General features: G+C 37.2%; 1 protein-coding gene across 2 annotated transcripts in view; it reads right to left on the bottom strand.

Annotated features, from left to right (window-relative positions):
• LOC5569682 (cGMP-dependent protein kinase, isozyme 2 forms cD4/T1/T3A/T3B) overlaps positions 1-27,965 on the bottom strand; it is a 360,786-nt gene that overhangs the window by 107,280 nt on the left and 225,541 nt on the right. The gene's annotated exons all lie outside the window — the stretch shown is intronic.

A 27,965-nucleotide genomic window follows, 5' to 3' on the forward strand; every position in this document is an offset into this window, starting at 1 on the left:
TAAACGGAGTCACTTTTATTCCAGCTATCCCTTCGTTGAAGCGTTCGATGTTGACCTTCTGGATGCACTCATCTTCTGATTGATTTGTTGAAACAGATGTCGCTGATGGTACCGTGGCAAGACTATCTGCACTTGGTACTTCTGGTAACTCCTCAGTTGTTGTCGGTGCATCTAGTAATTCCTCAGTTGTTGTTGTTTTCGAACTTCCTGCAACCTGATCCACCGATGATGTACAGATTGCCCGTTTGTCAACGTTTAAACGGCAGGACGTACAAATGCGTAAATTTGTATTCAATGTAGACATTGGAGCATAACCAGCCGCTTTCAGTTTATCTATGGTGCTTTCGGTGAGATTTCGTAGCTCTTTCGAACACTTTTTTTCTGCAAACGGCCTGCAACAGTTGAGAAAGCGACTACTCATGTTGCTCGTTAGATTTTAATAAACAAAATTACTTTTAAGTTTTTACTGATTAGTTTGGTGTCGTTTGCTTGACTGAAGAAAAATTTTACAAGTAAATCTTTTATAACCATAGTGGTAGTATATTTTTAGCTTTTTCGTGAGTATGTTCATGGTATGTACCTATCATGTTTTTGATGTTGTTGAAGTTACTCGCTTTCTCCCAAATATGATTAACAAAGTCTATTCTCTACCAAGGCGGGTCTATACCCAGGTGTAATCAGATTTTAACTTTGTGGAGAAAACCAGCGCAGAGAAAACCGACCTGCTTTACGTATACTAGATCACCTGAGTATAGACCCGCCTTGTTCTCTACGAGGTAAACTTTTTGCAGGTAAACTAGTCGTATACCTGTATAGAAAACTTTTTTTGTAGCTTTTGTCTTCAATATTAGATTTCTTATAGGTTTCTTTTATCAAAAGGTTTCAACACTATTTCTTCAGTTACGTACAATAAAAAATATGACACTATGAAGAATTTAGATCACAACACTGGATCGCGTCTAACTTTCTAATAGATGCTATAATAGTTATGAATAATTAAATAAAATATCATGAAAACAACTTGTTAACCTCATATGGTACCCTTAACAAAAAATTCAGCAACAAACTGCGGTCCTAAAAAAAATTTACAATGAAAAAAAAAAAAAAATTTCACTAAGTGTCAAATTTGTGAAATATTTGAAATGTCATAACTTTTTTGTTTATTGGTTTACCATCACCAAATTTTTATGGTAGATAGCTAATATAATGGACCGTTTTCCCTCAAAAAATTACGTTGGTATTCCGATAGGGTTTTGAGATATTTGAGTTTTTGTGACAAAAATGATGTTTTTTAACGCAAAAAAAATAATTTTTTAATGTGTGTATTTTTTTTGGAATCTTTATTTAGTTGTCTAACTTTGTTTCTTTAGTTGTCTAACAATCGAACGAACCGTTTTTGTTGTGCAGCTTTTTGAATATTTTTGAACCATTTTCACATACACCCTTTTGAAAAGTTAGTCGTGACTCAACTTGAAGATTTGATATCGGAAAATGACGATTTAGATGGAACTGAAAAACTGTGCAAAGTTTCAGATATTTTTGAAATGGTCGATCAGAATCGACTTGCATGCCTCCGTGGAATCCCTCAGATCTATCTTGCCACCGAACCCATCTTACCCCTTATTAACCCTACTGTAGCAGACTTCAAAATTTTATTTGGAATCTCTTGTAGAACTTTCTTTTTACTTGAAGGTTTCATATAGAGAACTTTTGTATTATGTGGGAATATTATAAGTTGGTTTTTGGAAGCATTAATACTAGGAATCCGAGATCCAATATCAGTTGTGCCTTAAATTTCAATCAGCCATATCTCAACCATGGTTCAACAGATTTTCAAAACTCTTTCACGTATCTCATATCCATATTTCATAGTTTGGCACGGTAGGAAAAAAATGTTCCTAGGAGTTTTCAAATTTCCACATAGAGCAAATAAACCAATACATTTTTTTTCGTGCACTGAATTGGTATGAAAATCGTTTCCCGCAAATGTTATAATTGAAGGTTTTTTAAACCCGAATGACCCTAGATAACTTGACGAATAATGCATGTAAAGCAAACAAAATATTTCGGGCATCCCTAACGAGGCAGATTTGTGTAGATTGGGGATTTCGTATGCTAAAACCTTCAGTGCTCTGGATATGTATACTAGAGGTTTTGAATCTTCTACAAAGTATTTTGAATAAAATTGAACTAGGGTAGGTGTACCAGTTATGGCCATAGTGGTTCCCTATTTCGCCATACATGATAACTTGAATTTATTCACATTTTGAAAAATTTTGTGTGTTTTAGGAGTAAGATAAAGGATGTATCTTGATGTTGAAACATTCAAAAATATTAAAAATTTGCTGGTTTTCGAAATTACACATATGGCCAAATAGGGAACCACTATGGCCATAACTGGTACACTTTCCCTACATATTCATCTCTTTGGATTTGATCTTAATGACATATAACTGATCTACATAAGTTTTATTTCTTGAAAGCAGCGTCCTGGTTTAAAAGTTCATTCTGTCATGTTGATCAATGAGACATTTTTGAAGTTATTTTTGGAAATAATTTTGCTCATTGAATTGCAGAGATCACGTTTGACCAGAAATATAAATTCATGAATACTTTCCACAAGTTACCTACTGGCACTTTTAATCACCCTGCGTGCTAATTAGTGCTGACATGCCCTATATTAGTCGTAAACTAGTCCTATAAACCCAAAAAAGGCGAACTGGCGGGCTGGTGGTTACTTGGTTCAACATTTAAATTACTGAAAAGAACTAAGAAATATATATTTTTTTCTTACCTGTTTGCCTATTAGCCAACATTCAAAGCACTGACATGTAGTTTTTCGACATTGATTTTATTGGAGTGGTATAGAGAACAGTTTTGAGTAGAAATAGAAATTTCAATTACACTCAAAATGCATTTTGATCAACACACATCAAGAAATCCTATTTTCAACCTGTTTGCCTGTAATTTTAAAGCAAAGACATGTTGGTTTTTCAGCATAAACTGGATTGCACGTGTCCAGTGAACATGTTTGGACAACAAATATGTGTTCCTAATTTTTTCAGTTGTTGAAATTTTGAGAGTAATCAAACATGTATATTTTATCTTAAAATGTTCACTGGGTTTCAACTATAAATTTAATTCACATTTGCAGGCAAACAGGTTCAAAACCTCTGTTTTGCGATTTTTTAAGTTAAAGTAGTTTTCAGTCTGATTTAAAATTTCTCTTTCTTCTCAAACATAGGCACTGTTCTTGTTCAATAAAATTTATGTCATTAAAAACTTTTGGGGGATAGATACTCGTTTTAAAGGCACATAATTGAAACAAATAAGCATTTTTTAGTGTATCCAAAAATTAGCATTTCTGCCCAAACATACTCACTTGATTTTTTAATATAAGCAAATTTGAGTGTATTCCAAAATTTATGGTTATGCTCAAACGTGCTGACTGAACTCATAATATATTCCAAAAAAAACTAGATGTTTTCACTTTTAAATTTTATTTATATGCAAACAGGTTAAAAAAAAGATTTCTTGAAGTTTTTTTTTAATTAAATTAAATTTCGAGTTTAATCTCGTTTTTTAATAACTACACAAAAATATTCTCTTGACTACTACAATCAAATAAATGTTGAAAAAAACGACATACCATTGTTTTCAACTTTGGTTCAAAGGCAAGCAGTTTAAAAAGGTAGTTCTTTTCAGTTAAATAAATTTTAAGTGCGATCAAAAATTTATATTCCTGCTCAAACATGTTCGCTGCTCTTATACAAAAAAATTCATATCGATAAAACTTCAAAAATGTCACATTGCAGAAGGAAGTTTTCAATTAAGACGTTTATATTAAAAGATAAAACTAATCTAGATCAGTTACAAGTTATCTAGATCAAAACCAAGCGATAAAAGTGTAGTGCAACTTATTCCAAAATACTTCGTTGAAGAGATCAAGCCTCTTGCATGCATATTCAAAGTACTAGAGATTTAAGCTATCGAAATAAGCGACCTATTCAAATTTGCCTCGTCGGGGATGCTCAATTTTTTTTATTACGGATATTATTTTTCTTATTACTCACAATTATTCGAATCATTATTAAGATAGCTATTTTTGGTGAGATTTGACCTGATTCTCATGCAGTTTCAGATAACAAAATTTTTGTATTGGTTAAATTGCTCTAGGGGAAATTTGAACACCCCTAGGAACTTTTTTTTTAACTCCACAAAAGAGGATTTGAACATTCCTTCCTTCCTTTTGGCGTTACGTCCCAACTGGGACAAAGCCTGCTTCTCAGATTAGAGTTCTCATGAGCACTTCCACAGTTATTAACTGAGAGCTTTCTTTGCCGATTGACCATTTTTGCATGTGTATATCGTGTGGCAGGTACGAAGATACTCTATGCCCTGGGAATCGAGAAAATATCCTTTACGAAAAGATCCTCGACCAGTGGGATTCGAACTCACGACCCTCAGCATGGTCATGCTGAATAGCTGCGCGTTTACCGCTACGGCTATCTGGGCTCACAAGGATTTGGACATGAGAACCGTGAAAGAATTTTGAATATCGGTTGAGCCAGCGCTTAGATATAGCCGAAATTACATTTTGATATTTATGATCCCGGGGCTCGCACAACTTTTTTGATTCCAGTGCTTCGGTGTTAAGCATGAAAAAAACTATCCAAATTTCTGAAGGAGAATTCGTTCTTTGGCGAAGAGGCCAGTGTCATCGAAAGCAAAGCATTTTGGTTTATCTTATGTCAAATATTGTACAATATTGGTAAAGAAAATGTTGCTGCTTTAGGAAGTCTGTCAAGCTTGCACTTCTGATATATAATCTGAAGTGTACAATCTGACAGATAATTTTGAATTATTCTAACATAAATTGTTGAAAAAATCACGATTTTTGAATTTTACAATTAAACCTTCATGACCAGTAGTATAGCCTTCAGATTTGTTGGAAATTCGTTCAATGTAAAAATTGTTCATTGGGAAAAAATAAACATTCGTTTAAGTGAAACGCCATTCTGTTTAAAACAAGTTTTACAAGAATTTACTGATGAGGAAAGCAAGCAGATTGTAGGATAGCAAGAAGCTTAGGGAGGATTTTTGTCCCCTTTTTTATCCATCAGATGTTAACTGTAAAAATGTATTAAATATATTAACCAAGAACGATAAGCTACTTTCTGAAAGCATCTTGCTGAGGATGTAAAAAATTGTCTTTCATATTTATAAAATCACTAGTGGTCCCGGCAAACTTCGTCTTGCCATCAAGTAGGCTGTTGAAAAACGCTTTTGATCGTCCCATATAAAATGACAGTTTCGTTCGCGCTTGTTTTTTCAACTTTCCCGGTGAATATCCTGGGATTTTTATACACACAAACGCGTCGGAACCCTTGACGAACAAAACTGAGTAAGAATCATTCAGATCCGTTGACTCGTTCGTGAGCCATTTCGTGACATACAAACACCATTCCATTTTTATTTATATAGATAGATAGATAGATTTATAACAATTATCGCTTACTGAGAGTCCTTGCCGGTTTTCATGATCAGAAAACAAAGAAAACTTTCAATTGTTTTCAATTCTCACAAGTATAATTTTTTGTTCAGTCGGTTTTCGACGGAAAGAAAGTTTTTAATGTCTGCTAAGCATTATTTACTGCACTTACTATTATTCAAATGGCCATGTCGTCATGATGATAGAGCGCTTACCTGAAATGAATCAATTAAAAGTATGATTAGATGCTTCCTATGTTGAACTTTTGTTTGGAAATTAAGGGGTCTATTTTATAAATCGAGCAAATTCATGTAACTCGTCTGTAGCCACTGTCGATCAAAGTAAGCAAAGATATTTCAGAAGTCACACGTTGACTATCATAGTAATCCTGACAGTTGACAACTGTCGAGAAACTCGAGTGATATAGCCTTGTCCAGTGTATTTTTTAATCGACAGTGACGCCAGTCGAGTCATTTTGGTCGACTAAACTTATAAAATAGGGTCCTAAAGCTCAATTTTTAAAAATAATAATAACATTTTTGATTATGAGTAAATACCGCAGTATGTCAAGAAAATTCTAGTTTTCTGGGGTCTATTTTGTGAATCGAACAGAATTATACGACTCACTAGTAGTCACTGTCGACCAAAGTAAACATGCATATTTCAAATTTCACCCGTCGGCTCCCATAGTAATCCAGTCACATAAAGTGAAAACTGTCGAAAAACTCAAGTGAAAGAGCCATGTCGAGTCATTTAGCAGATACTATAAGGATGTTGTAAATGCCATTCCGTGTTTGTAATCTCCTGGTTTATTTTGGTGAGGAAGCCTAGATCAGAATCAGAATAAAGATAATAAAATGTAAATAACGCGAGCCATATTACTTTTGCATTTATAAAGATATTTTCCGTACAGTTTAATCTGTTTTGAGTTATTTTTTTTTGTGTTGTTGCGAAAGTTAACAATCCTATTGTACAAAAAGCGTAAAAAAGAAAAATGACAAATCCACTTACAAAACACTGGTTTGCATAGAAATATCCCCCTGGAGAATTTCACTTCTATTCCTTGACAGCAGTTCTAGCGAAACTATTTGATCTATAATGCCAAGAAACAGTTATTTGAACAATTTTATAAAAAATGAAAACACCCAAAAGAAGCCATAATCAGCAATTCCAGGTAGATCCATGACACAGCGTAACAAAAATACATTTTTGCGTGCGTGTCTCGAGGATCAAATTATGTGTCTCTAGTAAATTTTGGATTGCTGAATCTGACATCGTTCTCAGATATGTTCCAGCACGTCACCATTTTGAGCTATAGGTCGCCAAAGTTGCGTAAAACATTGGATATTTTATGTTTACATTAAATTTAAATTATGAATTATGAAACTTTTTTTTAGTGATCTAATATCAAGCATGCAAAAAAGGATTCATCTTTCCATTCAAGATATAATTTAGTTTAAATTGCACGATTTAATTGAAAATTTGTTTTGAATTTTTCAACATGGTGGCAGTTTCCATACAAAATATTTCATTTCTCTTTTATATCAAAACTAGTGGGCCCGGCAAACTTCGTCTTGCCATCAAGTAGGCTGTTGAAAACCGCTATGGATCATCCCATACAAAATGACAGTTACGTTCGCGTTCGTTTTTTCGACTTTCCCGGTGAATATCCTGGGATTTTTATACACACAAACACGTCGGAACACTTGACGAACAAAAACGGAAAAATAATCATTCAAATCGGTTGACCCGTTCGGAAGCCGTTTCGTTACATACCACTCCATTTTTATTTATATAGATAGAATACTATTTTAAGACATCAAAATATAAGTTTTGAACATCTTTGATGATAAGTATTGTTCAACACATGAAGTTTTATTTCTGTGGCAGATTAAGCAAATAAATCATCATACAAGCTGGTAAACTTTTATACAAGTTGGCTGAAATCGCCAAATTTGCGCTTTTAACAAACAATATCTCAATAACTAGGCGACCTATGATATTTTTGAAACGGCAATGGATTTAACAACCCTAAAATAAGTGAAGAGCGGTACTTTGATGCTTCAAATGTAGAGTGCGTAATAGAAAACGTCAAGTTACGTTAATATTCCTATGATGGGCACAGGTGGAGTCCATAATATGAATAAAAATAACAGTATTTCAAATGCCAATTTGACTGAAAAATCCAAAGATTTGTGTGTTTAAAACGCGTAACATAAGTAGAGGGGTCGAATTGCTCCAAAAACCCTTAATCGGTCCAGGATAACATTGCAAAAAATAAGTGAGAATTACTAGCAACCCTATTTGTTAAGCTAAGTATACTAGAGAGGTCTAGAATCCGTCGTGGTGTGGGAGCTGAGATTCATTTTTTTTGCGATTTGAACTGCCCTTTCTGTACACACACTATCAAATGTTGGCAAACATATTGGAGTAATTTATAATATTTGATTTGGGGGGGACGGACCTGGTGTAGTGGTTAGAACACTCGCCTCTCACGCCGAGGACCTGGGATCGAATCCCATCCCCGACATAGTCACTTATGACGTAAAAAGTTATAGTGACGACTTCCTTCGGAAGGGAAGTAAAGCCGTTGGTCCCGAGATGAACTAGCCCAGGGCTAAAAATCTCGTTAATAAAGTCAAACCAACCAACCATATTTGATTTGGGTTGACTTATCTAAATTTTGTTTTGTGTCATGACGAATCTACACAGCTTTGCATTTTTTGCTTCTATTTTTATAACAGCAACAGTGCTGCACAAGGACACTCCGTTTCCCTAAATTATACGTTCTGCCCCCATACACTATTTTATGTCCTATCCATTCTAAGCCTCAGTCACGCCTTCCAAGAAGGTAGCTTGGCCCCAATCAAGTTTCAATTCCAATTCAACCACCGTGACCAACCAATTTGGCCCCATAGAGTTCCTCATTCGTCGGTTGATTTCAGTTCCCTTTGCGAACGAGCGATTTCCAGAGGTCGTGATTTAGTTGCGGCAATGACATCTGCCTGTGTAGCATGAATCATCTTGAGCTTGATTCTCCGGTAGATTGTGTGCAGCGTGAGACCGATGAGGCTGACTCATCCACCCGGTAGAATATGCAAACCAAAGGCAAATATGAAGACCTGTCCTTCGAAAGACGGATATCGAGTTGCAAAATAAGATTGTTTTGCTTCCCATTTTTTGTTGTAACCTGGCGAGAGGTCTGGTCCAGTTGGAGAAGCTGCGTCAACTTGCGTAACTTTCTGCAGACGGATCCCATCCGTTCCCATTTTTTGCGGCACCTACAACTTCTACTTGTTGCAATTTTTGGTTTGTTTTTTTTTGGTCAAATTTATTGCTTCTTGAGTTGCCATACCGTCAAACGGGGTAACATGCAACACTTTTCAATTTTTGAAGCTCTAAACACGAGTGTCCAGAATTTTTAAATAAATTATAAGCAATTGATCACCACGTGTACAATATTTTGCCGAAATTCAGTTCAACTTGGTTACACGTAAAAGTTGATGAGTGGTCGAATGTCCATGTTGGAATCCGAACTGTTCATAGGCAGAACTACTAATACGAAAAGTCCACAAAAATCTACTTAACATTGCATAAAAAACATAAATTTGGTATAGTGACCATGCATTGCAAGTTACCCCATTTGACGGTACTTTGCGGCACTAGTGCTGGGCTATACGATGATGGCGTTGAGTAGCTTCTAGGTACTAGTGCGCAAAAGTCAGTAAAATGTACGGACGTGGGTATTATGGCTGCCGGTCATCGTTTACCAATCGTAAGCACAGCCCCTAACTGTGTGCGAGGGTGGAGTTTCTCGTCATTGCTTGCATCAAAGCATCAATGGACCAAGCAGTGGCGGTTGTCGTTAGAGTAAAGTGGGGCAAAAGTTCGAGTGGGGCAAGAGTTTCTTTTTAAGATTTCTAGCTCAAATCAAATCAAAACTTAGAAATGTCATGGTGGTTCGAATGCTATTCAAGTAAGAGACTTTCACTCCAAATATCATAAAAATCGATTGAGATTTGGAAAAGTTATGGCTGTTTGTTGTTTTTCGACGTAAATATTGTAATATTTGGTCAAACTTTCGATGTACAGTGAGAGGCAAAATAAAGTGCCCACCTTACCAGTTTTCGAATTTCTCTCATTGATTTGGTTCAAATTAAAGTTAACACACCTAAATCTTTTGTGATATTTTATTTTTGATGTTCTTTTAAAGTTGCACTTACGAAATTTTGATAAAAAAAAGAATTTTACTTAAAGAAAAAGAAAATCAATTTGTATTGAAAAAAAAAGTAGTGACAAAAATAAGTGCCCACTTCCTTCTTGGCCCCAGAAAAGATGATTTAAGAAAAATAAAAAGCAATTTAATAGTTAATGTGTCCTCCTTTGGCCTTAAGGACTTGCTGGAGGCTCTTCGGCATGCTTTTCACCAGGTTTTGTAGGTGTTGTGGATCTAGTTCTTCCCAGGCGCGCTCCAAGGCTTCAAAATAATTATTTTTGTTGGTAACACCAGTTTTTTCAACCCTGGCATCGAGAATCGCCCACAAATTCTCGATGGGGTTGAGGTCTGGGCTTTGTGGAGGCCATTCCAGCGGTTTAATCCGACAAGACCGGAAAAAAGACTTGGTCTTCTTTCCAGTATGCTTCGGGTCGTTGTTCTAGAGAAATATGAATTTCTCTTCAAGGCCCGTCTGGATCAGCGAAACCTCCAGATTTTCCAGCAAGATGTTAATGTAGGAATCTGCCATCATTATTCCGTCGATTTTCACGAGGTTTTCTACTCCACTCCATGAAAAACACCCCCAGACCATCACATTTCCTCCTCCATGCTTCACCGTTCCTTGGATGTGGTGCTCTGCATCACACACGAGCCCGCCGCTCTCGGTTAGACAGCTCGAGCTTCAGGAGCGCCACATCCAAGGAACGGTGACGCATGGAAGTGTGATGTGATGAAATGTGATGGTCTGGGGGTGTTTTTCATGGAGTGGAGTAGGAAGCGTCGTGAAAATCGACGGAATAATGACGGCAGATTCCTACATTAACATCTTGCTGGAAAATCTGGAGGTTTCGCTGATCCAGACGGGCCTTGAAGAGAAATTCATATTTCTCTAGAACAACGACCCGAAGCATACTGGAAAGAAGACCAAGTCTTTCTTCCGGTCTTGTCGGATTAAACCGCTGGAATGGCCTCCACAAAGCCCAGACCTCAACCCCATCGAGAATTTGTGGGCGATTCTCGATGCTAGGGTTGAAAAAACTGGTGTTACCAACAAAAATAATTATTTTGAAGCCTTGGAGCGCGCCTGGGAAGAACTAGATCCACAACACCTACAAAACCTGGTGAAAAGCATGCCGAAGAGCCTCCAGCAAGTCCTTAAGGCCAAAGGAGGACACATTAACTATTAAATTGCTTTTTATTTTTCTTAAATCATCTTTTCTGGGGCCAAGAAGGAAGTGGGCACTTATTTTTGTCACTACTTTTTTTTCAATACAAATTGATTTTCTTTTTCTTTAAGTAAAATTCTTTTTTTAATCAAAATTTCGTAAGTGCAACTTTAAAAGAACATCAAAAATAAAATATCACAAAAGATTTAGGTGTGTTAACTTTAATTTGAACCAAATCAATGAGAGAAATTCGAAAACTGGTAAGGTGGGCACTTTATTTTGCCTCTCACTGTATGGAACCAAATGAAGATAAAATATTTTTCAATATTTTATGTAAGGGCGTTTCTAGGCCTATTATAAGGATGCTTTGACATGTATTAGTTTTTCCATAAATAGTTGGAATCAATTTTTGGCCCATAGCGGGGCAAAAGTTCGAATCTGCGGGGCAAAAGTTCGACCCATGTATAAACCCACGGAAAATTTTTCGAATTGCCTGAAATCCACATACTATCTTCAAATTTAGTGAAATTTGCCTGATCGTGCGAAAAATTTCACAAAAACTTTACATTTTCACTTAGTTTTGCGAAAAACTGCTATTTTTTGGGTGTATTACAATTAACCCTGTTTTGGGCATTTTTTGATGAAAATTTAGTGTGTATTTTTCGGCAAACATAAGTTTACGGCTGGTATAAAGTATGTCTGGCATAAAAGTATTGATATTTTGTGTTTTAGCCAACGAACTTTTGCCCCACACTAGATTCGAACTTTTGCCCCACCGGTGGGGCAAAAGTTCGAATAAGACAATGGATTTTGAAACTGTTATAGCTAAAAATGGGTAAATATTTTGACACAAGTTTGTTCAGCAAAGTTATAGCCAATATGTTGAAGGTTCGCTGTATGGTATTAGTTTTGTTTCATCTGCTATTATTTTCCTGGAAATTTTGATTATACCACTAAGGTCGAACTTTTGCCCCACCTTACTCTATGGCTAATGACGATCCAAAGTACGCGTGCGTGGGCTTCAATGTACGAAAACTACAATAACCGTCTCATTAGAAGATAATTTGAAACAATGGGGTAATGGACCTGAAAAGATTTTTTTGAGAAACCCGTTCGGATTTTACTGCTCTCTAAGTGCTCAGGTTTTTGGCGCAACAGTTATTCAAAAATGGATAAATACTTCCCATGCCTACATTAGATTTTGAAATTTTGCTGCAAAATTGCACATCCAGCTAAGTATTGCACTAGTTTTATTCAATGGGGTTCCGATCTACTTCGTCGCAAGCGCTTTTATTCATCGCTTCAAACTTGAAATGTTCCACTACGGCGGATATTCGAACTTACCTAGGTTAATTTTCCAAGTGTAATTTTGTGAAAGCTGTTATAATTCGTCCGCGTGAACACCAAAAATGTAATCAACTACTGTATTTCGATAAATAACTTCAGTTCTATTATCCTCTTTGCACTTTAATCGAGCAAAATCTGATTAGCGATCGACTGAGCCATGCCACATTAGGATTCATATTTCTTCCCGCTCCTCAGTGTGACTTATTTCACCGGGCACTTGTTTGCACAATGGAAAACCTTCGTACATCATCACTGAAGGATTTCGTTATAATCACACGCCGTAGAACTTCTATAATTTTAGAAATTTTAGGAAAATCCCTGAGCAATCGCACACAATCGAGAACGTAAACAAAGTTTTGCATCCGTCTGGACTGAGAAAACAAACTTGTGCACATCATGCTCGGCGAAGAAAACGATTCCTTTGATTGTGATTGCTTTCGCTGCACTGTGAGCCGTCATGCATTTGTTCGGTCAAAAGTAATTGTGTTTACGTGTTTGGGCTGTATTTGATATGACCAATGGATTTTAAGGGATATCCACATACACCCGATTCTATTTTTGTACGGTTTTTTTTACGGCCATGCAAAAACAGTTTCCATACATTTTTTCCGTAAAAACCTGATTTTTGCATGAAACGTCGAGAAATTATGTTACTTTTTTTAAACGGTTTTTGAAATTTTGAACTGAAAACTTTTTTTACACGGTACGCATCCCCCGTGCAAAAACAGAATCGGGTGTATTTAATTATTTTGTGGAAATGAAGAGGAAAGCACGGAGATCTAAATAATCTAGTTAAACATTTTGTTATAACGTTGAAGTGATGTATTATGATCACTCACTGTTGTTGTGAGACGAATCAAAAACTGGTTACGACCGATATGAAAATTGATAGAAGCTACGACGCTAAATAATAATTTATACATTATTTCTAATAAACGATTAAGATTTATCAAAATCGTATTGCACAATGCGAAAGCCGCCTAAGAAAAGAATAGTTTTGCATTGTTTTGTATCAGCATCATTAACTGCAGTACTGGGAAAATTAGCAGGTTCTCACTAATCAGAGCTGAATACTATGAATATTGGCACTTCGTAGGGTGTTGTCCGTCCTTTAAGAGATTCAAGTTACCAGACATATTTGGCATCGATGCGGAACAAAATTTGTTGAAATAATAATTAAAAATTCCATATTTTTGGGACATTTGAATAATGTAATGTTAGAAAAAAAAAAGAAAAAGGAAAGGAAAAGGACAACCGTTTACAGAATTTTCATACATATTTCTACGAACATTTCAAGTTTTCTTTCTTCGATATTGGATACTTTTGCATACATTTTGAGAAAATCGAACAAACGCTTTTAAAAAAAAGCCCATATAAACTACTCTCTACAATGTCCTGAGAAGATTCTGATAATGTTGTACAGATATATGAGCTAACTTGGTCTTGATTGGGGTTTGGTGTTCTGACGTTTACCTCAAAAGAAATGCGTTGTTTTTCCGGTAAGACTATTTAGGCTGTCCCGTGCAACGCACAGTTCGAAATCAAGTGGATTGGAGCGAATTGCAGCCGAGGTGTCAAACTTGTTTGTGACGTTAGACGGACTGAATCTAGGAGGAACATTTTCGAATATACTGTTCAATATTGCACTCGAGGGTGCTATGAGGTGATCTGGTGTGCAGCAAAAGGGTCGCTTATGTTCCTTGCACACCAAATTTTTATTGCTGGCAACCAACAAAAACATTCCTGATTTTTTTTGTGCTGTATAATTCCAACAATCCATCCAGCAAAATAAAATTTGCTGATCCTTCAGCAAACTGGATTATCAGAAAAATAAAAGCAATGCGTGAACCCAAGTAACAATTTTAGTTTTACGAATTACTTCCAGGGTGCTATAAATAAACGTCTATAAAACCACGGTCAAGGCATTGTTGCCTTCATCGCATCCCCCAAAACCTCTTGCAGATTAGAACGTGACTAGTTGGCCCACTCTGAAAGAGGCTATGAAGTGTATAATTATGCCACACTAATAAAGCAAAATAGCATTTATGGTAGCTATTTTGAGGCCACCTGTTCTAGATGAATGTCGCTTCATCTTGAAAATGATTTTATCATAACGTCGATCTTGACGGATTTGTTCTAACGTAAACAAAACAAAATAAGATTGAAAACACATCTGTGATAATTTATTTCGTAGTGCTTGCTAAATATTTGAAGTGATTTATGTTGATATAGTGTTCAAATCTTTAGTGCCGCGTGAGATTTACTGTGAAATGTGATGAAAAAGAAGTTAAATTACGTGTCCCCCCTCTGAAAGTGGTATATTTTAAGTTATTTAGCATTTGCTAAAAGAAACCGCCAGGAGAAGAATAAACCATATTCAGCATTTCTTGGTTTGTTTGGCAGTAATTGTGCTGCAAGTTATATTTAGACAGTTTAATCATAGAACCATAGCATCTTATGAACGAATTCATGGAGAAAATTTGATTTGTAAATAGTGAAATTGTGGCAACCGGAGTGAAATTAATATGGCGGAAACATAATTGATTGATTTTTATTGACAAATGCTGTTTTATTATCATAATTACATTAATAAGGGCACACTGTTATGATTCGGCATTTGTGGATGTAAAATTGCCTCAATAAATGCTAATTGAAGATGATTCAGCTTTTTTTCGTTTTTTATGGTAACTCAGCAGCATTTATCAAAGTTTGACAGTTCGGACGTGCTGTTTCGAAGAATATACCCAAAAAAAAGAAAACAGATATCAGTTTTCCCATTAGGAATAAGTGTTCTTTAGTAATAACGCAATATTGGTGACGTTATATTGGTGTGACATGTATTTAGTTTGCTATGCTAATGGTGTTTTCGCATCCTATTAGTCAAAATACTGATTTTGGAGGTATAAATAAGGTAAGTCATCCGAAACCAAGTGGAAGTCATGTAGCTTAAAAGCGGCTTTTTTGACAACAAGCTGTATTATATGCGTCTTTTATCATAGCCGTAACAAATAAGAGTCTTTCAGCCACGGCAAGCAGTTTAAATAAGGTATTGTATGCTGCAATAAAGCTGGTTTTGTAGCCACAAAATTTTGACTTTATGTTTTGGCTCTAAAAGGTTTTGAAAACAGCCAAGAGCCGAATTACAAAATATCATCTTTTGGCAACGTTAAATGTCGCCTCTAAGTATTATAGCAATCACGTAACTGTCATAAAACATCAATAAATCCACACGAAAGCCAAGTTGCTGTGGAATTGTTACTTGGGCAATTATTTCCAATACTCAATGAATTCGGTTCAGTAAAACAGATGTTCCATGTTAAAGTAAAAACTTTATTGCGGTACACGTTTTAGCTATAAATAATATTTCATTTTATCACTTCCTATATTCGTTTTTCCACTAAATTTTAACACCATGAAATTCCTCGAATCTGAAATTATTCATTTCCAACGGGTACTGGCGGAACTGACGAAGATTGCAGCATATTTTGTTTGATTCTGCTGCATCAAAATCAATCAGAATTTTCATAGCTATGTCTGAAAAATGAAATAAATTTCTCCTAATGAATACGGATTTTATACTTTAAAAAGGATTTTACATACTTACAAACAGTAGAAGCATTAACCTAAGAATGCTAATGTCGCTACTGTTCGTGTTACCAACATCTAGTTTGCCACGCGCTGACGGCTTGAGTACCGGTCCTCAAAGTGTCAAATAAATTTTAAAATCATCCACTACAACATGGCATCGAACAAACAATAAAAAGATACAGTTAAAGGTGGTAATAAACTAATTTAGTTTTGTGAGAACAGCGCTATTAGCGTTCTACTACTAATATTTCTATTTTACAAACACCCGTTGTTAAATGGAAGAACCATTTATTTAGCTAGATGAAAAAAACTACAAGTTTTTGACAGATGTCTTGCTGATAGTTTCAGTAAACTTTCAGTTTGCTGAATATGCAGCAATGAGTATTCACTTTACTTAACTACCAGTAAAATATGAATTGCTGAACTCCTTCCAGCATTTCGTTTTGCTGAAAGAAAAACTCAAAATTTAGTGTATGGCTTTGAAGATGATATAGAGCTCATTGGAATCGATCGCAAGGGCAATGGATTACATATTCATGTCTCTGAACATGAAGACAGTGCGGGTAAACCTGGTCATTGATTCTGCCATAACGAAGTACATGGTTGCAGGTAGAGGTAGAAGTAGGCCTAGTTGTGGTGGTACTAACGTACTGTGATGGGGATGTATTTGAAGTTGCTGAAGAATTTGTTTTTAACTTGTAACACTCGTGACATGTGACAATGACGGTTTCCATGAAGTGAAAAGACTAAGACTCAAATAAAGTTAACACAGTTCCGCCATATTTCATATGAACTTCAACAGAGTTTCAAGAATTCTTCAATCGTATGCTTCAAGGACGAAAAAGCACTGAATACACGCGGAACTTGTGGAAGAAAACTTAGGGGAAATTCTGAAAGAACTCTTAGCGTAACTTCAGGAGAAACCTTTTACAGAACTTACAAAAGACATCCCAAAGAAACTTCCGAAAGAACTCCGAAACTAGAAAAAACTTCTGGAGAGACTCGTACAGGAACTTTCGGACGAATCTCTGGAAAAATTCAGAGTTGCTCGCTGTTACTATCAATGCTTAAAATTTGCTGATTTGTACAGGCCGACTGCGATGCAAATCGGATCATTCCATATCACATCAACATCATGCTGTTTACTCCATCACCAGTGCATTGATAGCGATAGACTATGGATATCACTGATGGGTTAAGTTAAGCTTTAAATTAAGCAGATAAAATGGCAATTTATCAGTACGATATTTTTGACAGTGTTGCAGATAGATTGAAACTATGTGTTGGCCACTGAAAAACATTAATAGCATGGATAATGACCACGTGATCACTCATTCTGCAGTGATTATGATCTAGAATGCGATGTCGCATCACTGCTGTTGGTTGTCAAATCAAAGTGATATTGATAGATCGCAAGTGATATTGATAGTTTTAGATCATCTGATATGATTGATATTAAGCAACTCTGGAAAAAATTCTAGAGAAACTTCCAGGAGAACTCTAGGAAAAACTTTCGAAAGATCCAACGGAACTTCCGGAAGAACTCCTAGTGCAATATCCGGAGAAACTTTCGGGGAAACTTCTACAGGACATTCTGGTGGAACTCCTAGAGGAGCTTTCAGAGGAACTTTCGTAAGAACTTCTTGTGGAATATTCGGAGGAAATCCTGGTGGAACTTCTGGACAGTGTTGACCAGACTCATTTCCCCGAAATTCGAATTGTGAAGCCATGAACTGTTATAACTGTGCGTTGTATTCCTGAGATGCAGGGGAAGGTGGTTGGGCTTGAGTGTTGCACATGGGATCCGACAGTTTCGATCTCGGTGGGCCGCAATTCAAGTTTCGGTGAAATGATTCGCACTCACTCACTCACTCATTTCATTTCACCGAAACTTGAATTGTGGCTCTCTGGGATTACAATTGATCGATTTTGTGTGCAGTACTCAAGCTTAACCATCTGCTTTTCTATCTTAGGAGGATAGAGCATGGTTGTAGTAGTTCGTGGCTTCGTAGTTCGGAAAATGTTATTTTCGGGGAAATGAGTCTGAACAACACTGCTTCTGGAAGCAGTTTTAAGGGAACTTCTGAAGGAACACCTACAGGAATTTCTGGAGAAACTTTAGTGGAACTTTTGGAGAACTCCTGAAGGAAACTTGAATAGGAACTCTTGGAGGATATTCCTAAGAAATTCTTAAAAAGCTGTGGAGGAACATTTAGGAAAACTTGCGGAGGAACTTCTAGTGGATCTCCAGAATAGGGTAACGACTGTTTATTTTGTTCTCAAACGCTAACAGTTGGCGCCAGCGGCAAAAAGTACAGACAACAACCTTTCGAACATCCAATTTCTCTCACTGGCCGCCAAGCGGCGACACTGATGTTTGTATTCCACTCACTGATCCCGCTACGCTGAATTCTCAAATTTCTCAAACTTCCAACACAAGCGCATGGAATCAATCTTGTCTACGAGTCAAGGGTTAGTCCCAAATCGTTGACTTTGGTAACGGACGGGAAGGAGGCAACCCTCATACAATGGTGTATGACTGTACCACCTACGAATGCATGTAAATCGCTTAATGCTAATATAACTCCTACAGTAACTATCGGAAAAACTCCTACAGGAACTTCTGGAAAAACTTCTACAGATGAAATTCGAATGGAACTCTAGGAGAAAATTTCAGAGCATTTTACGAAAGAGATGCTAAAGGATCTTACGGAAAAACTCCTAGAGGAACTTCCAGCAGAAATCCTTGAGAAATTTCCCGAGAAAGAGATGCTAAAGGATCTTACGGAAAAACTACTAGAGGAACTTCCAGGAGAAATCCTTGAGAAATTTCCGAAAGAACTTCTAGAGTACTTGGAGGAAGAACTCCAAAGGGAATACCTGGAGGAAATTTCGAAATAAATTCTACAGAAACTTCCATAAGAACTACTTAGAAATCCTAAATAAGCATCCGGAAGATAACCTAGTGGATCTTTCGAGAAACTCCTAGTGGAACATCTGGAAGAAATCCAAGTAACTTTTGGAAAAAACTTTTACAAGAGCATATGAAGTAACTTTTAGAGGAACTCCTAGGGAATTTTTTGAATGAACTGCTACAGGAACGGATGAACTGTACAGGAACTCCTGTAATAACTTGCGAAAGAACTCCTACAGGCACTTTTGGAGGAACTCCTACAGGAACTTCTGAAGGAACTACCGGAGGAACGCCTAAGGGAACTTCCGGAGAAAAAAATCCTAGAGAAACTTCCGGAAAATAATCCAAAAGAAACTTACGAAGAGAAATTCAGGAAATAATCCTACAAGAAATTCCAGAGAACTTCTTCAGAAACTTTTGAAAGAATTCCTACAGGAACTCCCGGAGGAACGTCTAGGGGAGCTTCTGGAAAAAAATATAGAGAAACTTCCGGAAAATTCCAAAAGTAACTTCCGACGACCTCATAAAGGAACTTCAAGAAAAACTTCTAGTAGAATTCTAGAGGAACTTCCGGAAGAACTCCTAGATAAACTTCCGGAGGAACTCCTAAAGGAATTTCCTCTGCTTAATCAACTGACAAAAAACTCCTTCAGGAACTTCCGGAAGAGCTTTTAGTACAACGTCCAGACAAACTTCTACAGAAGCTTCTGATGGAATACCTGGAGAAGCTTGTAAAGGAGCATCCAGAAGAGCTCCTGGGATATTTTTTTGTAAGAATTCCTAGGAGGCTTCCGAAAGAATTCCATAATAAACTCTCGGAGGTATTCCCCAGGAGAAACATTTTCAAAGACGATCCCGAATATACTGAACTAATTTCTACAGACATCACTGAAGGATCTGTCAGCAGGTGTAGGATTTTGGTAAAACAGTGATATTTGATAAGCAGAGGAGGAAGAAAATACAGGAACAGATGAACTCCTATAATAACTTGCGAAAGAAAGTCTTACAGGAACTTTTGGAAGAACTCCTATTGTAACTAACGGAGGAACGCCGAGGGGAACTTCTGGAAAAATAAATCTAAGAGAAACTTCCGAAGACATCCTAGAGAAATTTCAGGAAAAACTCTTTCAGGAATTTTCGGAGCAACTCTTTAATGAACTCTTACAGGAAATACCGAAGAAACTCCTAGGGGAACTTCCAAAAAAACCAGAGAAATTTCTGGAAAAATCCAAAAGAAACTTCCGAGGATCTCCTAGGGGAGCTTCTAGTAGAATTCTAGAGGGGCTTCCGGGGAAAATTCTAAAGCAACTTGAAAAAAAACTCCTACAGGATCTTCCGGAAGAATTTTAAGTACTAAGTCCAGACAAACTTCTTCAGGAGCTTCTGGCGGAATTACTGGAGGAGCTTCTGGAACAACTGCATATGTCAAGTCGTCAATTTGAAATTTAATGCGCAACATTCATTGTTATAACAAGTTGCAAATCCATCAATTCATTCAATTTTATGCAATCGATAATGTGGGAAGAAGACATTCAGATACCCATCACAGCTGTTGCTTGATCGCAAACCACTACTGATATGCGTGTTACCAGCAGCGGTGGTCATGTCTGTAGTGTTGTTCAACAACCAAACCAACCCGCTTGAAATCGCTCTTCCTCGGTATCATCAACCACTGCGCATCGGTTAACCATCACAACGTTTCGCGGTCAATGGGAAACTTTGAACTGAGCAGATGCTTAACCGAAAGCGAAACCATGGTCTGGCGTCTTCGGCCACTGGCGATGTTGTTTCCTTTCTTTTCTATACGCTCCAGTTGGAACAGCCGTTCGTTGTGTTGTGTTGAAGACGAACACGCGTTGAAGGCGGAGACGAAAGGCGTTCGATTTATTTGTTGTGGATTTTTCTTTAATTCAACGCGCTTTGGCTACTCTACACCAACCTCACCGCGCCGCCGCCCGGTTTGGATAAAGTTGGTACAGCTGTAATTTGGTTTTATTACCGCGAACAGGCCAGTGAAAGTGTGTAATGAATCAGGCAAGGTCAGATCGTGACTAATCGAGGATGGTTCAATTAAGGTGAACAACCATTATCACTGGGCCAAGGTTTCGAGGTGGTGCTACTTTATCGAAGAAAATGGATGCTTGCTGGATGATGCGACAATTTAAAATTTAGACGGATATTACAATTTTATAGGAATTGAGAGAAGATTACTTTTGGGAGTTGTTTGGAAATACTCAAAGAATCAATGGAGGTTATCAAGACCGATTCTGGACGGTTTCCGAAGTTCACTTTCTCTAGTTTCCATACCTAAACTCGATAATAGGGTGCGAGTAATATTTTGTAATGGTTCATAACTTCGTGGGTTTGGTTTTCAGTATTTTAGTGCAATAAGCCGCACACTACTGTTCAACCTCACGAAAACGCTTTCCCGAAATAACACGATATTCAAATTATCCGCAGTCTGACCCTGAGCCTGTAGATAACCCAAACAGTTCTGCTACGAGCGGTAACAGCTCACGAATACTCTATCATCATCTTGTCGAATCCATAGCAAAGAGCCAACATCTGCAAGGTCAGAATCTAAATGTTAACTATTTAGATGTGCACTCGCTTCCACACTGATTGCACCCCATCGACGTCAGTTGCTCCGAGCAATCACTTTTAATTGTTTGCAAATGCCTTCCAAGGAGAAGCTGTAGTTCATTGCTTCTTGAACTTTTCGTGCTGTGTGTCGCCTCGGAGGAGATAGGCATGTCCCTGTGTTGTAAAGGCCTCGCTTTTCCATCTAGCTAGTTGACATCAGTTTGATCTCGTGCCGTATGCCAAGCCTATGTTCAGGCAAAGCAAACAGACACAATGAAACACTTTGACTTTTAATAGTTGCAACTATCGGCGGTTCCCGAGAAGATACCATGATAAAAAATATTATAGAAATACGATAGGTTTAATTTTGACAATATGTACCATATTTTCAACATATTTATGATTGTATGTTTCCTAAAAGGTGAACTCAAACTTTTGCACGGGAGTGTATGTGTGTTTTAACAAGCTCAACTCTTAAAACTATTGTAAACTTTTATTCGGGTAGGCACATGCATTGATCAGACCCACTTTCCAAGTGATTTGCGCCGCTTGATTAAATTGTGCGCTAATGTTAGATTTATGAGCGTTTGAGAATGGCACACTCTCCACGGTATCGGCACCGTTTCCATCCAGCATGCACTTTGGTGTCACTTTGTCAGTATTAAATAGTAGGCCGTGATCGAAACAACCCATATATTCTCCGAGTCGTTCGCCTAATCGATTCGACTCGAAAAGGTGGGGCATTTTTCACACACACCCTTCTCGATGTATGGCTGTGGCTGTTGCTTTCAAGGTAGACTTCTGTTTTTTTAACTTTTGAATGTAACGGTAGCGATTGTGATAGGTACCAGCTACCAATGCGGATATCTCCCGTGGACATCGATGTGCAACTGGTAAGGAGTTGTCTCGCTAAACATTACTAAAGGACCTATGTACAAATGAGAGATTCTCTCCTTTCTCGCTCTCTTTCAATTATAACAGTGGAATACTAAAGCTTTTGGGAAGTTTTTCACTATAGATCGAAAGGCAATTTCCTTGACTAGCGTTTCATACAAAAAACGCAACAGAGGAGGTTAATGTGACTCAGTTATTGATTAAAGAGAAAGTAAACAAAGTGAGCCTCTCAATGTTAGATAGGTCCTTTAGAAAAGTTGAGCGAGTTGTGTTCAATGCAAAGGGGAACTAGGTGTAAAATGCGCCGCCGGTGTGAAAAGCATCACTACTATATCTTCATTTAAGATATGATGTTTTTTAGCCATTTTTCAATCGAAATTTATTCAAACTCACAAAATGTATGTAATGCGTTGAGTCAGAAATCGAACGAAGTCTCTTTTGATCTAACACCTTCACCTACTGACTAAGCTGAATGAGGCCCAAACTGCACTTCCCATGGAGCAAAGAATGTTTGCAGAAATTAAACTTTTTCAAGGAAACTGTGTGTTAATTGATAAATTGTTTCATTCAAAAAATTGGTGTCGATATAATCCGGTGCAATTAATGAACTTATGTGTTATTACTGTGTAGACTTTAATTGCCAACGCAGCAGAAGAAGATTTGATCTTCGCGTTTCTGCGCAAGATCATCTCGATATACATAAAGATGGCTTCAAAATCGCAAAATTGGTGGCAGTTTTGATCGCGTGCACAAATTACGCGTCCTTGCATCTTGAATTATTGTCTCGTTGCTGGATATCGTTGAATTGGTCTGTTTGCGAAGAAGATGAGTAGCAGAATGGTATTGAAATCCAGAAATCCTTTGCAAGGCTGATTTTTGAAGGTTTTTATAAAAGTTTAACAACAAAAAGAGGATGTCCTTTCAATTGTTACAAATGGCTAACTGGATTCTGTAGTCGAACTGGGTAATTTAGAATAACCATAAAAGTGGTTGTTTAATATGGAAGCAGCGGAGTTTTAATATATTTGTAAGTTATACGACAATCGATTATGTCTAAACTGCCCAGAAAGGCATAACTGTCCCATGTTGACTTGCAAATCAAGACCTTTTTCCGTCGCAGTAAACATTGTTTTATATCCTAAGGATCGGATATCGCAATAAATTTTTAGTGTCGTGCATTACAGTTTGTCGAATTTTCTGCAGACTTCTATCAATAACTTCTGTGGAGACCTTGTAGCAACTATTGTTTTTGTTTCCTTTATGAAACGATTCTGGACCGTCCGGAAATCGACTCTAGGTACCTTAAGTTTGGCTTTCTGGCCGCGGACTCTAACCACCTGACGAAGGAAGGCTATATGTTAACGATAATTTTGTTCAACTATTTGTGTAACTTTCTAAGTAGAGTCATTAAGTAGCAGATGTCATAAAAATACAATTTAAAAAATAGTGACGTTTAGGAATCTGAATTCAATATATTTTTTACGTAATCAACAATGAGCTTGTAATCAATAAACGCCAATTTGTCAAATGATGTTTTGTGTTATGTGATTAGGGTGATTCTCCAATTGTTGAACGGCATAAATGCTTGCTAATTGTTAAACACGCCATAAGGAATACACGGACTGTTCAACAACAGCCGAAGATTTTTGCCGTTCAACATCAGACGAATTGCTCTAGTTGCCAATTATTCTTCACAGATACAAATTCTGAAATTACCACCTGAAATATAAGAACGTGTAAAACTATATTACATTTCATCTAATTTTAACACGAAATAAATCTTGCACAGAATATTGTATGCAAGCATCATACTGAAGCCAACCTGTATTTTTGAATCTAACGGAAAAATGTGATGAATTTGATGGAGGTCATTTTGTTACCGTAATCCGGGGGCAAATTGATCACTATTTTACATCTTTTTGCTGTGTAATCCTTCGGAATTCAAATACTGTCAAATAAATTTTGATAAAATCAGTACGAATGCGAAAATGGCAATTTTGGCAAAGAAAGCTCTCAGTTAATAACTGTGGAAGTGCTCATAAGCACACTAAGCTGAGTAGCCGGCTCTGTCCCACTGGGGACGTTAATGCGAAGAAGAAGAAGAAGAAGAATTTGAGAGTAAATGGGTTTTTGAGCAAAAAAGACTATACTTGCCTTGATGTATGATATAAAAAAATACTCAAGCTTACAATACATTTCAAACACTCGAAGTTAACATGTAGGAATAGAAAAAGTGGATTGTTTAGCACCGACATTTCCAACTGTATTACTTACACTTTCAAAAAGTGTGAATATTTCTATGCAAAAATGACCCTAATGAAAATGAAATAGTTCAAAATCATCATTAGACATCTATAAATTAGAAAACATGGAATGTCTGTGGTGGCAACGAAACCTTTAGCATCCTTGGGAAGACGTGTTTTTTGGTCCTGATCTGATCAAATTGCCCCCGGATTACTGTACATGCAATTCAATGTTAAATTCTATTGATTACGGTACATGCAACTGTATTGTCTTATTTATGGGAAAAATCCATTTGAATGTACAACCATAGCGGAGCCGTTTTATGCTCGTACGAACTTTTATTTGTAATAACTGTAGTGGTTATGGTTAGACTGCTCAGCGAAATTGCTATATTTGGCGATGTGTGAAGAAGTTCTTTATTTGTCTTGCTCTTGAGACAGCTTGAGACTTTTATGAAGACTTCTTTAGATTATTTTACACAAGCTAAAAATTCTTACATTGAGGTACATGTAACAAAGAAACCTTCATCACATTCGCCATACATTTATTTTTAAATTCATTTTTTCGTCATTCATTTTCAAAATTACAGGTTAGCTGAAATAAGGAGCTCGCACACAATATTCCATGCAAAAAATCTTTTGTGTAAAATTAAATTAAATGTTATATAAGTTTCACGTTTCCATAATAACATCAGGCTTAGATTTCAGAATGTTTGTCTGCGTAGGTAAACTTATGTAAGGAATTCTTGAGGAGACCTTTGTTAAATCCTGTAGGCAGGCTTACCGAAGATTGTATTTTTGGTTTCCAAGGAATGTGTAATTCTGTTTCTGCTCAAAAGTCTGTATGAAATTTTCTATTGAATTTGTATCTCACAGAGATCTTTGCGAGGACATGGATTTGTTAATGCCCTGCAGAACATTGCGCTGTATCAATGCCCAGGTGAATTTTGCCTTATTTTACGTACATTTTCAAAAAGTCATGAGAACCTAAATGCCCTTTATGTAGATTTTAAATTTTCAAGCTTGTATCACGTAGATTTGTGAAGTCCTGAGCATGTGAACGTGAACGCTATTGATATTTATTTTAGCTATATAGGGTTTCAATGCTAGTAATGGACCCCTTAGTAGCTGAAATTCATTCTAGACGCTTTCCCGTAATGATATCTCAGACGCATATATGTTTTGTGGAGTCTAACAACAAATTCAATGTCTTTACTTCATAGTACGTCTATGAAACATACAAAATCATTCGATTTTTCTAGTGAAATATGCATTTGAAAAACTGTTGTTCGAATGCCTATTATGGACCCTCCCGGGGTCCATAATAGGATTGTTTACAAATATGACGTTGCGTATTATGGACCCTCCATTTGATTCCCATGTAATCCGGCTCGCTGCCGACGAGCCTATTATGGACCCACCTGGAAATGCGTATTATGGACCCTCTTGTGTGGTTTCATTTACACAACTGTTCAAATATCTGTATTTATGCGTCTCAAACCAAATATTTTGCCTGAAACTGCTGACTTACAATGTAATCGAAGTTCCCCCGGTGGATTTTCATAGGAATAAAGTTGCTTTGAGTGTAAATTTTATGTTTTTCTGTAGGGGGTCCATAATACGCAAAGGGTCCATAACCGGCATCGACTCACTATCTCTATTTGAATCAGCAGTCAGCTCTGAACATAAGCTAAATTAATATGTTAGTTCAGTGTCTAATCAACATAGCACGAGTTGTGTAGATATTGTTGAACAGAAAATTAAACAGAATCAGTATACAGCTCCAAGAGATTTATTTTGTGCACTGTAAGGTTGCATTTCAAGTACTGCGCTAACAACGCTGATTTAAAATTGGAAATCTTGGATTTAAAATTAAGTAGGGTTATCAGGTACAACACGCCCCCTCCCTTAAGGAAAAACTGCTCTATCGCAGTGGCAAATGCAGTAATTCTATAGCTTATGGTGTCAAAGTGTTATTTACTTAATTGATCATGCTCTGCATGAAACTTTCTCTTGCTAGGTAGGTTCTAAAAGGAGTACAAGACGTTTTCTGTACACGGTCCAAATCTTGACGTTTTAAAACATACCGGGTAGTACGCCCCTCCCGTACAAAAAGTTCCGCAGCATTGTAGAAATGTTTCCAGGGAGAATTCCACCCCTTGCTAAGCTTAAAAGGACCTTTAGCAGTCGTCTTCCGGTTAAAGTTTGTGTAACAATTACAACAGTAAAGAATGAGTAGTGTTTGATCCGTTGAATCTGTTGCATGCTCCTTTGAGGGCGAGCGAAGGAATTCGGATCGTGTCTGGTTCGCATAGTAACCGCACTATCGGTATCAATCAGCCGTGTATATATATTCACGTATTCATTTAAAATTATATCTTCATCGTTTACCAAAACGAATCCTTTCCCATATCCAAACTCCCAGTGTCTACTTGTGGAAGTGCAGAGGACTCCTCGGCTTCCATAAACCAAGTACCACGTCAACATTACCCTACCATTCCTAAATTGACCTGCATTCGGACGCAGCCGGCGCCGTTATTGTTTATTATAAAAATGAGAGCACCAGTACTTGGGGCCCAGATAGCCGTAGCGGTAAACGCGCAGCTATTCAGCAAGACCAAGCTGAGGGTCGTGGGTCCCATCGATCGAGGATCTTTTCGGGTTGGAAATTTTCTCAACTTCCCAGGGCATAGAGTATCATCGTACCTGCCAAACGATATACGCATGCAAAAATGGTCGTTGCCATAGTAAGCTCTCAGTTAATAACTGTGGAAGTGCTCATAAGAACACTAAGCTGAGAAGCAGGCTCTGTCCCAGTGGGACGTAACGCCGGAAAGAAGAAGCACCAGTACTTACACATTGAGGATGCTACTGATCCTGAGTAGCATCTGTTGGTTCCCTGTGTAAGTACAGCTGTTCTTGCAATAACGGAGTAGCAACTGCGGGCGGTCAATCATGCTCATGCTCGAGTACAATAGTAGAGGATGGGCTTCATTTACAACGAGGCTTGCCTATCGAACCCAAAATTTTACGCCAAAAAGTTGATTTTAGATATTTTGGGTATTTCTATTGGATGTTTATACTTCCCGAAGATTTTATATGCACATCATATTTTTTTCGCGGATAAAAAATCAAAAAAAGGCTTGAAAAAAGTCGGGTTTGGTAAAAGTTATGAGTAGAGTAACAACCTGAAAGCTTCCTTATGCATCAAAAACGATGAATTTATCATCTTTTTGAGCTCGGGTTTTTCTTACAAAAATTGTTCGGGTTTCGGGTCGGGTTCGGGTTTGAACAGTGATTTTTTTTCGGGTTCGGGTCGGGTCCGAATTTGAAGAAATAAAATAAGTCGGGTACGGTCGGGTTCGGATTTGATAAATGTGAAACCCGACCATATCTAGTAGGTATTTATTTCTACACTTGAAGCTACCTAAAGGTGTGAAAAATAGTCGTAGCGGTGCTGGCTCTGCTATGCTATTCTAGAAACATACACATACTAAGGGTGGTTGGTTAGTCGAGGAATTTT

This window comes from Aedes aegypti, chromosome 2 (assembly GCF_002204515.2).
Source record: "Aedes aegypti strain LVP_AGWG chromosome 2, AaegL5.0 Primary Assembly, whole genome shotgun sequence".
Lineage (NCBI taxonomy): Eukaryota > Metazoa > Arthropoda > Insecta > Diptera > Culicidae > Aedes > Aedes aegypti.